The sequence below is a fragment of the Camelus dromedarius genome, chromosome 13, assembly GCF_036321535.1.
Source record: "Camelus dromedarius isolate mCamDro1 chromosome 13, mCamDro1.pat, whole genome shotgun sequence".
In the NCBI taxonomy this organism is placed as follows: domain Eukaryota; kingdom Metazoa; phylum Chordata; class Mammalia; order Artiodactyla; family Camelidae; genus Camelus; species Camelus dromedarius.
Window position 1 is genome coordinate 48,462,188 of NC_087448.1, and position 11,912 is coordinate 48,474,099.

Sequence of the window (11,912 nt, forward strand, 5' to 3'; positions counted from 1 at the left end):
TGAAGTTTGATATTGATTTTCCTGATTGGCTCTAAGCCAATAATATCCAAATGATAACAAAAGTTATTCAGTTTTCTTCCATGTTGTCTATTTCTAATCTTCAATTTGGGATCTTCCTATCAGCAATATTTTCCTCAGGCTTGTGCTATGGGGAAAGAGAATTTGGTGTAGGAGGATTTTTGTTATTTATTTATTTATTTATTTATTTATTTATTTATTTATTTATTTATATTGTAGTGAGGATGCATAATAAGATCTACACACTTAACAAGTGTTTAAGTGTACCATACAGTATTGTTAATTATAGGCACTATGTTGTACAGGAGATATCTACAGCCTATTTGTTTTGCATAACTAAAATTTTATACTCATTAAACCTCTCTCATTTTCCCTCCCCCAGCCCTCGGAACCATCATTATACTCTACCTCTATAAGCTTGACTATGTTAGATATCTAATGTAAGTGGAATCATGTTACTTGTTCTTCTGTGATTGGTTCTCTCTCTTAGCATACTGTCCTTCATCTCCATCCATGATATCACATATGGCAGGATTTCCTTATTTTTTAAGACTGAATAATGTTTCATTGTACATATATACAACATTTTCTTTAACTGTTCATCCATTGCTTGATGTTTAGTGGTTTCCATAGCTTGTCTAATGTGAATAAGACTGCAATGAACATTGGAGTGCAAATATCATTTAGAGATCCTGACTTCAGCTCTTTTGGATATACACCAGAAGTGGAATGGGTAGATCATATGGTAGTTCTATTTTTAATTTTTTAAGGAAACTTCATCCTGTTTTCCATAGTTGTTGCACCATTTTGCATTCCCATCAATAGTGCACAATTATTCCAATTTCTGCATAGTCTCTCCCATACTTTAAAAAAAGTAACAGCCATCCAAACAGGTGTTAGGTGATTTCATCTCATTGTAGTTTTGATTTGCATTTTCCCAATGATCAGTACTGTGGAGTATCTTTTTTCATGTACTCGTTGGCCATTTGTATGGATTAAAGACTTAAACATAAGATTTGAAAATGTAAAAATCCTTGGGAAAAAAATAGGAGAAAAGCTTCTTGCTATTGTACTTAGCAATAACATTGTTGAATGTGACACGAAAAGTACAGGCAACAAAAGCAAAACTAGACAAGTGGGGCTATATCAAACTAAAAATCTTCTGCACAGAAAAGAATATAACCAACAAAATGAGAAGACCACATGCGGAATAAGGGAAAATATTTGTGAGCCCTATATCTGAGAAGGAGTTAATAGCCAATATTTATAATAAACTTGTACAATTCAATAGTAAAAAAATAAAAGAAAGAAAACCAATAATCCAATTCAAAAATGAGCAAAAGACTTGAATAGACACTACTACAAAGAAGATAGACAAATGGTCAACAGGTATGTAAGAAGATGCTCAATATCACTAGCCATAGGGAATTTCATAGGAGAATTTTGTTTGTGGGAATAGTCCATATTATGTCAGTTTAGATTTAATTGGCTAGAATTTAATCATATGACCTCTTCTACCTTCAAAGGAGACAAATGTAGACTGACATGAGCCCAAGAAGAAGAAATGGGTGTGATGAGCAATTAGCCAGTCTCTATCATTGTATCATTATAACCTATCCCAGCCCCTACTTCACCTCCTTTATAGGAAAGGCAGAACTGGAACTTCTGAGTCACCAAGATGAATCATTGTCGCCCCTTTGTAACTCCTTGAGGCCATAACCATTTCTGGTCAGAGTATTCTGTGATCTCAGGTAGGAATTTGACTTTTAGTTTCTGACCCCGGTAGATAATCAGGACCTTGTCAGGTGTCACACCAAGAGACCAGGCAGAAACAGACCCAATGCACAGTTGTCCTACAGTTTTGCTTTTCAGTTTGCCTTAGGCAGTGCTCTAAGATGTCACAGTTCAGACAGGGACATAAACTGGATGAATGCAACTAAAACACAGGTATGAGTTTTCTGTCGTCTTGACTGAGGAGGAAAACTCATGAGGCTCACTAAGCAGCAGAGAGGATCAGACACAGACAAGCCAATGGCATGAGACAAGTTGTCTTGACACTAATTTCAGGATCAGAGGCATTTTCATTTATAATCCAGCCACCTGGGGCTTCCTAATCAACCCACTCTCTCCCTGAGAGATCTCTGAGCTACAGGATTCTGGAAATTATCAAAGAACTGTAAGAGTAAAGCAGAAAGTACACAAGAGATGGGTGGCTAGTCGTTTAAATGTTTAGAGTTTGTCATCATTCAGGGGGAAAAGGAACAAGCTTTCCCATGGTCGTTTGGCCAGGAGAACTGGGTCTGCTTTCCTGATGAAGGGTCTGTGCTGGAGTATCAAGGCTTTCAGTGATGACCGTCCTTGTTTAAAATGCACTATGGGGGAGGGTATAGCTCAAGTGTAGAGCTCATGCTTAGCACACACAAGGTCTTGAGTTCAATACCCAGTGTCTCCTCCAAAAATAAACAAGTAAACCTAATTACTTTCCCCAAAAAACAAACAAACAAACAGAACCAACAGCAAAAAACATACTACATTTTTGAGTCTCACCTTCCCTTAGGTGAGTAAAATCATCCAGTTTGGGGAGTCGAAAATAACAGTTAGAATTTTTGTTTTTCTATATATTCTGCCTCAGCCACTATTGAATGATAGGCAGTGTGGGGGAATGAAAGCCAATCAAGTATTTACCTTCCATCTAAGAATCATCTAAAAGCTTCCCACTAAAATCTGGGACAAGACAAGGATGCCCACTATCACCACTCCTATTCAACATAGTCTTGGAAGTCCTAGCCACAGCAATCAGGCAAGAGAGAGAAATAAAAGGGATCCAAATTGGAAAAGAAGAGGTAAAAGTGTCACTATATGCCGACGACATGTTACTACATATAGAAAACCCTAAAAGGTCCACACAAAAACTACTAGAGTTGATCGAAGAATTCAGCAAGGTAGCAGGTTACAAGATTAATATTCAAAAATCAGTTGCATTTCTTTACACTAACGATGAATTAACAGAAAAAGAAAGTAAAGAAACAATCCCCTTTAAAATAGCACCCAAAGTAATAAAATACCTAGGAATAAATCTAACCAAGGAGGTGAAAGAATTATACACAGAAAACTATAAATCATTGATCAAGGAAATTAAAGAAGACTTTAAAAACTGGAAAGATATCCCATGCTCTTGGATTGGAAGAATCAATATTGTTAAAATGGTCACACTGCCCAAGGCAATCTACAGATTTAATGCAAACCCTATCAAATTACCCAGGACATATTTCACAGAACTAGAACAAACCATAATCAAATTTATATGGAACCATCAAAGACCTAGAATTGCCAAAGCATTACTGAAGAGAAAGAAAGAGGCTGGAAGAACAACTCTCCCAGACTTCAGACAATACTATAGAGCTATAGTCATCAGGACAGCATGGTATTGGTACAAAAACAGACATATAGACCAATGGAACAGAATAGAGAGCCCAGAAATGAACCCACAAACTTTTGGTCAACTCATCTTCAACAAAGGAGGCAAGAATATACAGTGGAATAAAGACAGTCTCTTCAGCAAATGGTGTTGGGAAAACTGGACAGCAGCATGTAAAGCAATGAAGCTAGAACACTCCCTTACACCATACACAAAAATCAACTCAAAATGGATCAAAGACTTAAACATAATACAAGATACAATAAAGATTTCCAACCAGTTTCAGCGAGCCTCTCAAACATATAAAAACCGGCTTTCCCCTAGATGAAATCAGTCCCCATTTAACTGAGAATCGGTCCTTCCAAGATCTAGGGATGACATCTTTGATGCTATTGCCTCTCTAATGGATTTGAAAGATCCTAGAACCTGGATGTGAAGTCAAATTGCAGACAGTTTCAAAGGACGTGGCTAGAGGCAATTTGGTTATTCTTGCTGTTAAGTTTTCAATTCTGCTTACTGCATAATCATCTCAATTGATCTTGTGACACTTAATCACGAAGCCAGGCTAAAAGATCAAATCAATAGGTCTTGGCCAAACTGCATACACTGAGGAGATTTGGATCGACCTTAACTTTGTTCTGAGGACAACATTACAGTACTATTTACCAGCTAGGTACCTAAGAAATACTTGACGTTGATGGTCATAATTGGAAAAGTAGAAAAATAATGGGCAGAAAACACAATTTCTGTCAGGCTAACATATTCTGCCTTTTAAAACAGGAAGAGAATTTTTCTTGTCTCTGAAATCTGCTTTTACCCCCAAAGTCAAGATGCCACAGAATTAGCATAACCATCAACACTCTTCAGCACTTACGCCCAGAACGATTTTGGATGTATTTGTAAGTTAAAATGAATTTCCAGCATGCTGAGACATGGGATCTGTCATATTAGTCTAGATGTCAGGTGCCTAAACTTTCTCTGGGAGAAAGTATTTACAGAGTTTTTGCTGAAGAAGTCATAAAGAACATATGTGGGAGACGACTGTTATTAAAGTGAGCGGATTATAACTCTCATGCGTTTTTTAAAAAATATAAACACCTACACCGATTCGTTCAGATTTTGGATCAAAGTGATTATTTCTAAACCTCATTTGCTCTAATCACATAGTTGCTTGTTACGGAAACCAGGCAAGCTGTCGAATAAATAGAATGTCTTTTTCTAATCGTGTCTTATTAGTATAATTTTTCCCTTCAAGATAGACAGCAAAAATACCCACGGAAGCTATAATTGGCTACGAAATGAGACAGTCGCCTCTGGCAGTAGAGGTGAAGTGGGCTGACTGTTGAATTGTAAAGCCCTATTTTTCATCGTTAGCGCTTGTCCCTCCCGCGAACCTCTCGTGCACGCAGTGAGGTTAATCAGAGGTGGTTCCGTGGTATGAAGCTCTTGTGGTCCCCTGAACTTGTATTTGAGCTCAGTTTCTCACTGTGTGAACTTGGAACGGGACTTCACTGCTCTAAGGATCAGTTTCTCTAACTGCAAAGCAAGAATACCATGACCTTCCCTGTTGAACTTTGTTAAAAGGAGTTCAGTATCATGTATATAACCTGCCTGGCAGGAAATAAGATACTGAATAAATGGCAGTGATTATCATGGTGAGTTTTTATATTCTGGGAAGTATCAATTTACCTAATTTGACTTGCATAGTAAATGAACCCTACCCTCTCTCCCAGGGTATGGCTACATTTATTCCATGGTCAAAATATTAAATGTCAATTTTAAGCCCAGAGTAAAATTTTATAGCCAGTTATCGGCTCTAGAAAATGGACGTAGATAATGAAAATGCTGACAAATCTTTTGATGTTTTCAGGAATGTAATGAGCTTCTTAAGAAACTGGAGTTGCAAGGTAAGCTGTTTACTCTTTTCTGCTAAGGAGGCAATTATGCAGGCCTGTTGGAGAAGTTTATAATATGATTAAATAGTCAACATTAAATCAAGTGGTGATTGAATCCCCAAGAGGCAGTTAACCTTCATAGCACATCTGAGTTCCTGAATTGTATTTTCAAATGTCTTTGCACCAGACAATGGGAAAGAAAACACCAGCATTTTTAGGACAGTGTTCAAATGAAGACGGGTTGATGGAAAAATGACTTACAAAGCACATATCTTAATTTTAATTTCAATAAATGAGAAAACTTTCTTCTGTTTGCATCTTTTAAAAAATCTTCAAAATAACTACATTCTAGATAAGTGGTCCAGACAATCCACTAAATGTTTGCTCGTGCTAATTTGCATCAGATTTATATTTGATACACTGCAAAGCAATTTGTGCTAACACATGGGCCTAACAAAGATTACACTTGAAATCTGTGTAATAATTCAATTTGCAATTTATTTCTAACATACTGGATATTAGTATTTTTATAAACACTAAAAGATACTAAATATATTGCAGAGAAAGATTCTGTATGTTAACCTTAGAAGAAAAAACGCTGGTAAATATTTACTAATCTGTAAATAATATGAGTTTTATATTTAACATTGGAACAGTTTACTTACGCTCACTGTGTCTGCATGGAATAAAAATCTGCGGTCTTCTATCTTCTGATATGCATTAAAAATTTGCCCCTTTATCAGTGAATTAACACCAATTATATGGAATTGATAAAGTCATATTTCCTCACTAAGCCTCAGTTTAGCTAGTATACATTGAAAGTAAATAAAGATTAAATAAAACAAAGTGGGGGAACATTTTAAGTCTTACATGTGTTTAAATTCTGGTTATGATGACGCAGTTCTATTTTTAAAAATAAAATAATTCTAAGAGGAGTAAGAGGATTTTTGTTTAATAGGGGACATAAAGAAATGGTTAAAAGCATGGAGTACTATATTGTCAGGTTCGAATCCCTGTTTCTTCCCAGCTAGCTTTGTGGTATTGGATAAATTACTTAGGCTTCCTGGGCCTAGCTTTCTTCATCTGCAGAATGAGAAATTAACAATTGCTCATAAGTTTAAGAATTGAAGGAGTTAATGTAAAGTGCTTCAAACTGTGCTTAAAAAAAGAATAGTGGTACTGAATTGTTAGATGTATGTGTGTGTATGTATATATGGGTATATGATTATATGTATTTGAAAGCCTATGTCTCGAGGTTTCAAGGGGCCATTTTCCAAAAATTTCAGACAGGCGCTCATCAGGATAGCTCACACTCACTTTTTCTGTAGTAGGTAGGACCTGTAAGAGTATTATATATTTTCATACCAAATCTCACTGTATTTTAAAAAATGAATTCAGAATCCCAAGGCATTAAGTTAGTGTTCCTCAAAGTTTAGTGTGTATCAGGATCATGTGGCTGACTTGTTAAAATACAGACTGCCTGGTCCCACCACCAGAGATTCCTACTCTAGGTCCTGGGTGAGGTTTGAGACTTTGCATCTTTCACAAGTTCCCCAGTGATGTGAATACCCCCTTGGGAACCACACTTTGAGAACCATTGCCCAAGTGGACAAATTGAAGGGAAAAAGGAGTCATTAGAATATAGAATAGAATAAATTATTTATTTAAATAAGAAAGAAATTACATGAATACGGTTTTGTGCCAACCCTCAGTGGGTTAATTGATATGCAGAGGATATAAGTGGTTATTACAGAGGAATATAATGCCTGCTCACATATGTAAAAAAGAATTTATTCAAATGACTTGAATTCTGTTTCATAAGTAGTTCCTCTTGGCAAGTCAGTGTGGTCGGGAAACTTCTTTAACCACAGTCAGTTTAGGGAAAATGTTCCATTCTTTTGTAGCAGAAGATAAGTAACAGAGAACAGTTGGAAAAATGATTAAGAAAGTCAATGCTGTATTAGAGACTTTCACTGACAGGCTGATCATATTACACTTCAAAGCGAAGCAAGGGGCAGTCAAGCCTCCCCACCTCCAGGGTGTGATGGGCGAGTGTCATCTAAGCAGTGTTTTAGGAAGATTCATTTTGTGGTGGAACAGAAAGGAGTCAAGATCAAGTTAGGCTGGGGAAGAGGCTATGCTCGTATAACACTTGTGAGTGGTGGCAGGAATAAAAAGAGAGAGAAAGAGGGAGAGCCACCTGGAGGAAGTATTTTATGGAGTTTTTATTGAATTAATTTTCTGACTTTAAACCAATGGAGGTTGGCTTCCAGGGTAGTCTATTTTCTTGCTGTGTATCAAGCTGGAAGCAAACATCAGCACTGGTCTTCATGTCTCAAATAAAAATCTCTCTCCTGGAGATGAGTTCCGCCAGGATTGCATGTCTCTAGAAGCCCCTTCCGACACTCTCTTTGCCAATTTCTCCCCTTCTCTCAAGCTTCCAAGTGGTCACCACTTCTCTCTCCAATCTCCCACCCACGTGACCTCTTGTGGAACTTGGGGGTAGCAGGGGACAGCGTCAAGACAAATATTCTGTGACTATTATATTTTACTGGCTTGTTTCGACCCCTCCCTCCCCTTATCTGACCAGCAGAGAATAAGGATGTGCTATAATTTGGAACAAAAGAGGAGAGAGAAATTGAAGAGACATGAAGAGATAGAATGACATTTTGAGAGCACCCTCTCCAGAACACATTCTAATTGCGTGTCCTTTCTCATCCTTTTTAGAAAGATGAAGGCAGATGAAACGCTAAACTCTGGGGTTGGAGATGGAAAAGGACAGAAAGCTGTAATCCAGTAAGGAGAGAGAAAAGTGCTGACTAGGGTACCTGGTGCCACTGACCCCATCTTTTGGCCGATCTGGGGGAAAACATAGTGAATTTAAGGAGTAATCAAGGTTGCCAATCACCTCACCTTATCCAGGCCATTCCAGGTGTTCCCAAAATGCTAGAAGCATTTCTTTTATGTAAGATCATTTCATGCGCATTATTTCTGTTGAACAGAAGTCAAACATGCAACTCTGTAGCTACATGGATTCTTTTGTTTGTAAAAACTAGGGTGTCCTGAGTAATGGATTACACGTTTAGCACTAAGTTGCCTTTGTTGCCAATAAACACAATGATGTCAAACTGTGAAAACAAACATTTAAAAGCAGAAAGGTAAGAGGAAGTCACTAAATCACAGAATTCCACATAGCGGAGATAAAGAAACACCAGAGCTAGTGCGTCCCCCGATGTTAAGCATCTAATTGGAGGATCCGAGTCACCCTAAATCTGGGAGATTATTTTATAATGAGCACAGCAGCCAGGATCCATCTACATACCATGAGACAATGTCTAAATGACAAAGCCATCTGCAAATGTCTCCTTCACTTTTGTGTGAGATATTTTTAGGGGTGAATCTCCATGACACAGTAATGACAGCTGATATCTTGGTACTGTTTAGTGCAGGAGCCTTCAGTGTGTTGTTGCCAAGTCCATGTTAATGCTTCATGAAATACAGCATTTAAAAAAAGCACAATCCAACAGAACATGTGTATTATTTTTGCCATATGTATTTTCAAAGTGAAAAATAATGAAAAGTTGAAAAAATATTGTCTTAATATTAGAATATTCAATTTTGATACTTCTATGAATGTTTTACATTTTTTTAAAGTCTTAATTATAAACTGACATCCTAGAAATGCTTAGACCCAGAGAGCAAACAGTGATGAAATTCATCTCCCATTCAGACGGAATTTTTCAAAGGTGATATGTTTCTGAGTGTCAGAGAAAGAGATTTGAACGGGAAGGATGATAGTGTTCTATCCAGAGAGGGGACTGATATGACTAATGTCACTGGCAGTTCTGGAAATAGTGGCTAACATTTGAGCGGCCTTTGGAAGCTCAGAGAGCAGAGGTGAGGACAGCCATAAAAATGCCGTCATTGGCCTGGGAGCCCTGGCAGGACCTACTCCAGCCTCTCCTTCTGCCCCTAGTCCTATTTCAGAGACAGCAAGAGTGAGAGAGGAAGAATAAAAAGTTTAGTTCATATCTGATGACATGGACTAGAAGGAATATACACTCTGTTCCAACTATGAGTTTATATTATTCAAATGCCCTCTTTGGCAAAGGTACAGAAATAAGGAAGAAGATCATCTTTGTTTTTCAAATACCATTGCATATTTTATTTTATTTATTGTTTTATTGTGTTATAGTCAGTTAACAATGTTATGTCAATTTCTGGTGTACAGCACAGTTTTTCAGTCATACATGAATATACATATATTCACTTTCATATTCTTTTTCACTGTGAGCTACAAGATCTTGACAATATTTGCCTTTTTATACAGTATAAATTTGTTTATCTATTTTATATACACATGTCAGTATCTATAAATCTCGAACTCCCAGTTATGCAGAAATGGGAAGTTAACTGATAAGTTATTGACCCCCTAGAATAACCAGTGTGTCTTTTCTATTGTGCCCAATGAACTGCTGTTGCAGGGAGGGATATTTGTTTCTGGCAGATGAAACAGAAATATAAAATGCATGTTACAAATGAGAGTCCAGTATAGTTGATGAAACATTTTTTTTTCTTTATACTGTATCTGATGTTCATTTTTGTATCCTCATTCATCTTTGGTGTTGAAATGGTCTTGCCTCCATGTTTCTTTTTAGGCAGCTTATTTGTTTATCATTCATAATTTGCTTGGTGATTCTTTTTTTTTTTTTAATTGAAGTATAGTCAGTTACAATGTGTCAGTTTCTGGTGTACAGCACAATGACCCAGTCATGCATATGTATATGTATATATACACACACATTCATTTTATATTCTTTTTCATTAAATGTTATTACAAGATATTGAATATAGTTTCCTTGCTATACAGAAGAAATTTGTTTTTATCCCTTTTTATATATAGTGATTAACATTTGCAAATCTCAAACTCTCAAATTTATCCCTTCCCACCCTTTTCCCCTGGTAATCATGACCTAGAGATTGTCATTCTAAGTGAAGTGAGTCAGAAAGAGGAAGAAAAATACCATATGATATCACTAAAATGTGGAATCTAAAAAAAAAAGAAAAAGAAGAAGAAAAAGTGAAAAAGAGAACACTAATGAACTTATCTATAAAACAGAAACAGATTCAGTGCAAATTTGAATCCACTAGGCTGGCCTAAGAACTAAGTCAGAACATCATTCCTGTTGAAAAAAAATGTCTTTGGAATTCCAAATAATTGACTTGCAGATGAATGTCTGGTACATTTACAAAGTGGGGCCCAAATTGTGCAGAACAATACAAAGGCGCTGTAAGATGCCATTAGGTGAATATATCAGAGTTCAATGAGACAGTGCCCAGCATCTGGAGATAATCTGAAACAGTCCAGCACATACTTAGTCATTTACCGATGTTCCATATTAGCTCTCCTTAAGTTTATCCGTATCAAGGCTTCTTTCAAGGGCTTATTGATACTCTTATCTGGTCTGCTTAATTAAGCACACTATTGACAAAACTTGGATCTTTATTTAATCTTGTCTGGTGGAAGTTAGAAGCACTCTTTCAATTACTGATGAAATGCAGCCAAAGCAAAATAGAACCTTTAGGGTGAGAAGTCAGCTAAGGTAATATTTTGGTGTTTATTAGATACTAACTCCTATGCTAACCCTGTAACAACGATTGTCCCTTTATTCCTTCGAATAACCCTATGTGATGACTATTATATTTATCCCCATTTAAACGATATGCAGAGGCCAACGTTTCCAAAGCTAGTAAGTTGCAGAACCAAGATTTAGATTCAAGCATTTCACTTAAAGAAATTTCTCTTAATTACTCTGTTGTGTCAGTGGCTGTTTACATCTGTCTGAGAGGTGATGGATCTACTTTCATCAAATGGATTTTGAAGCAGAATTGAGTAGTCAGTGGGGAAAGTCAAAAATTACTCTCTTTCTCCCCTCGATGATAATAAATTGTTTTTCAAGGATTGACGCCTTTAACATGCTTTATTATCTCTCAATCCATTTGGAAAAAGTGTTTTGCATCTTTTAGGGACTCAATAACATTGACTGTCTCAAAACTGACATATATGTATTGTATTAGCATTTTAGGTTAGATGTTTTCTATCAGAATAGTTAATGATAACAATATCATCTTTTTTTATTTTCATTTTTCTTTTTATCACAATATGTGCTTATTTATCAATGATACTTTATCCCATGCCATTTACTGAATTATTCCCTGGAACGTTTTGCATGTATATTACAAATATTATCTAAGATGAATTTATAAATGACATAATTTTGAAAAAACTGCAGACTGATAAAAGTCTAGAATATAATTGTAGTTTCCTATGGGCTAACTGAACGGAAACTAACATTCTAAGTTCTTTAGTTTCATCATTTTATTGAACTTTTCTGTGAGGGTCAAAACTGTTAACATTCCATTTGACAGGTGAGGAAACTGAGATTTGGGGAATTTAATAAAGTTATCCTTTGTCAGACAGCTGGCTAATGTTTGAGCTGGAATTTAAAACTAAGTATGTGGATTCCAGAGCCCCAGGTCTTAAACATTGCACAGGCCTGGTTCTCTGCACTCATAAATCA